The sequence below is a fragment of the Lethenteron reissneri genome, chromosome 24 (genome assembly GCF_015708825.2).
Source record: "Lethenteron reissneri isolate LAM-NWPU_2019-01 chromosome 24, ASM1570882v1, whole genome shotgun sequence".
In the NCBI taxonomy this organism is placed as follows: Eukaryota; Metazoa; Chordata; class Hyperoartia; order Petromyzontiformes; family Petromyzontidae; genus Lethenteron; species Lethenteron reissneri.
Window position 1 is genome coordinate 20,354,396 of NC_083802.1, and position 3,831 is coordinate 20,358,226.

The 3,831-nt window shown below is 65.7% G+C and overlaps 1 pseudogene; it reads right to left on the reverse strand.

Annotated features, from left to right (window-relative positions):
• Positions 1-208: 208 nt before the first annotated feature.
• Positions 209-3,831, reverse strand: part of LOC133346359 (homer protein homolog 2-like) — a 13,142-nt pseudogene continuing 9,519 nt past the window's right edge.

Sequence of the window (3,831 nt, forward strand, 5' to 3'; positions counted from 1 at the left end):
CGACATCGACGCCGGCGGCCTGGCCCGCTCCCCGCGGCGGGCGGCTGCTCAAACCGCGACCTTTGCCGCGGTGCTCTCGACGACGGCGGCGTTCGGCGCGGCCCGTCGCCGCGGCCGCGGCCGCGGGACCGAGCTCCGGAGAGCGGCACCATCTCCCGACAAATGCATGCAAGCCGCCGTGCGTGCGAGTATGTGCGCGCGGTGCGCGTTGATGTCGGTGCCTCCCAAGGGGCTCGGCGGCGCTCTGCCCACCCGCCTGCCGGCGGTGCGGCGGCCCGCGTTAGTCGGCGAGCACCAGCTTGGCGACGCTCTCGCGCAGCTCGGTGAGCTCGGAGATCTTGCCATCGAGAACGCCCAGGACATCGCGCAGGCGCTCGCCCTGCTCCAGCTGCTGGGCCCGAGCGGCGCCCACGGCCTCCTCCAGCTCGGCCACACGTGCCGCCAGCCCCCTCGGCCGCTCCTTCCCGTTCCTGCACGGGGGAGAGGGCCACTCGCTAGGGCTGCAGGCTGCAGCGCTCCACCCGCGTGCTCCGCTCCACCATTCCACCACGCACTCCGCAGCTCTTCACGTCACGCTCCACTCAATACCTCCACCACACGCTACCCCGCGGTGTTTCACTCGACAACGCTCCACTCACACCACAAGAAAATGCACGTGTACATGAGAACGCACAGACGCACCTTGAGCTGGCGGGAGGCGGCGTCCCTCTTGCGCCTCCACCTGCTGCACCACCTCTTGCTGCAGCTTCAGCCTCTCCACCTCCTACACGCGCAGCGACGCCACATTTACACAGGGCGACGTGCGCACTCGCGCAGAAACGCACCGCACGTGCGTACACACTCCCGGCGTCCCGCCCACCCCCCTCACCTCTTCCCTCTCGTGCAGCGTCGCCTCCAGCAGCTCCACACGCTGCGCCAGCTCCGAGTTTCTCTCGGCCGCGGCGCTCGCTCTCCCCCGTCTCGCTCTCCAGCTCCAACACCTGGGGGGGGGGGTGAGCGGGTAGTGGGAGGGCGGGGTAAAGCGGACGAGGGGGGGCCGGGCAGGCATGGGGAGTGAGTGCGCGAACACGCAGCACGGACACGTGAAGCACTGCCAGAGCTCCCTCGGCTTGCCCGCGAGTGCCTCCCCCCACCGCCGCCCCCCTCCCCCGTGTCCCCACCCTCTGCCGCAGGTGCTCCGCCTCCCCTGCAGTGCGTGGAGCTGCTGCTTCCCCGCGTCGGCGCTGGCGGTCGCCTCGGTGAGCGCCGCCGACAGCCGCGAGTTGCTGCTCTTCAGCGCCTGCAGCTCCACCTCCCACTTCTTGCCGTTGGCGGAGCTGAGCGGCGAACAACAACAAGAACTTAACTTTTATATACGACGCCTTTCCAGGTCAATTATACAGCTCGCCCCTCGCTCGCCCCTCGCTCGCCCTCTCCTCCCCTTCACCTTTGGGCGAGCGCCACCTTGAGTCGCTCGTTCTCGTAGGAGAGCTGGGCCTCCACGGGCGCCCTGCGTCACCTTCTCGTCGTCTGTGCCGTTGAGGCGGGGGGCTGCCCGGGGGGTGCCGGGGGTGCCGGGGGTCTCCGGGGGGCCCCGCGGGCCCCGTGGCCCCAGGGGGCCCCAGGCGTGCCCGTCGGGTGCTGGGGCGGCTGCTGCTGCTGCTGCTGCTGGCGCGCCGAGTCGCTGCTGCTCGACTCCTGCGTGGGGGCGACCGCGCCGGCGTTCGTGTTACAACAACCGCACCGCGACCGTGCCACAACCGCGCCCGCCGACCACGCCACCACTCTTCTCTCTCCAAGTCCCACCGCCGCAATCTGTCGGCTGCTCGGATTTTCTCTCCCCGCGAGCTTCTGCTCCGTGCCTCTTCTCTCCGAGCAACTCGCCGTCCTCACGCCACCGCATCCTCTCGCCTTCCGCCCGCTCGGTCTCCCCTCCTCCTGCCCTGCACCGGTGGCATCTCCACAGCCTTGCCATCGTGCCGTTTGTGCTGAAAAGTGACATCAGGGGTCTGTCGTGCATTTGGGTTCGTGACCTGGAGGGTTCGTGACCTGGAGGGTTCGTGACCTTGAGGGTTCGTGACCTGGAGGGTTCGTGACCTAGAGGGGTCATGAGTTCGTGACTTAGAGGGGTCGTGACCTTGAGGGTTCGTGACCTGGAGGGGTCATGGGTTCGTGACCTGGAGGGTGGACATACCTGTGAGTGGTTGCTGGACGTCTCCACCTTTTCCTGCGACTTCTCTCTCGCCGTGCGCGCTGCCTCCTTCACCTCCTGGAACTTCTCCGCAAACTGTGGAGAGGGGGGGGGGAGCAGCACAGTCCATACACAAAGACAAATATCTCCCTATAGCTCAACAGGCTGTGCGAGAAAGTGCTATTAGTCGGCAAGGTGCACAAGGATGTGGGTGGCCAACACCACGCCCAGCCACCTTTGTCTGACGTTTTACACACTGCACCAGGTACTAAGTTAAGGACATGAGGAGGAGGAGGCGGAGGAGTGGGGGCACCTTGGTGAGATGCTGCTTCGGATAGAAGCCCAGGCCGTAGACCGTGTTGGCACGGCTGTCTGCCCACTGCCCAAACTTCTGGTGGACGTCCTTGGGTGAACGCCATGTTTGGCGTCACCGTGCTGTTGATGATCACCTGGGCACAGGAAAATGGGGGAGGGGGGGGGGCATGTGAGAGGCAAGTTGGAGGGGCAGTCGACACCTTGGTGCCCGACATCACAACACAGTTGGTTCGGACCGGACCGGGAATGTGAAGTGGTTGGGGCCCAGCGTCGCTGTCGGGCTTCAGCTCACAGAATGTCCACGCTTTTTTTTTTCTCACTCCTGTTGCCCCCTCCCCACTCCACTCACCACGCCCCCTCCTCGGCAGAACCTGGGCCGGCGTCCAGTGAAAGCACATGAGCGCCTCGGATTCTGTAACCAACAACCCTCCCCCGCCGCCAACCACCACCACCATGACCAACAACGCTCCTCACCGCCCTGTCCACCGCCACCGAGCACGTTCCGTAGCGTGCCCACACGCCTGCAAGAATCCAACCACAACAACCTCCCAACTCCTCACCACTACCAGCATCCTCGGCCTCACAATGTGACCACCACCACCACCACCACCACGCGCTCGCCTGGTCCTGCAACAACATCCCAACCCCCATTACTACGACTCCTCATCCCCAGCTCGCCGCTACCTCCCACGCTGCGTGGCCCCCACCCGTCTTGCCTGCCCAAGCACTGTACACGCGTTGCGTTACGAGCCAGGAAGCTCGGAAGGCAGCGTCCGAGGAAGCAGCTGCAGCCGGCGGTGCTGTCGGTCGGCAAGATGGCCCCTCCGGTGGGGCGGGGGGTGGCGGCCCCCTCGGGCCCCTGGCGGGCCCCGCCGCTCACCTTGGTGCCGTCCATGCTGATGATGCGGTAGGCGTTGCGGGCCGAGTCGTAGTAGTAGGACACGGCGACCGCCTGCTTGCTCGCCGGGACCCAGTTCTTCTTGGTGGCCGGGTCGATCTGGAACACGTGCGCCTTCGTGCTGAAGATTGGCTGCTCCCTGCAGGGGAGGGGGGGGGGGGGGGGTCAGGGTGACTGACGGTTCCAGTTGATCTCCATCTACAAATTACCTCCATAGCCATCCTTGAACAAGTCCCTTCTACCATCCACCACCATTATCCTCACCGTCACCACCATCATCGGCACTGCCATCACCACAACCATTATCGCAACCACGACCACCACATTGCCGCCGTCACCACCAACATCACGACAGCCATCACCACCGTCACCACCTCCCACAGCACCATCACCATCACCGAGCTATGCCAGCACTCGGCCCGCGCAGTCGTGTTTGTACCACGGCCGC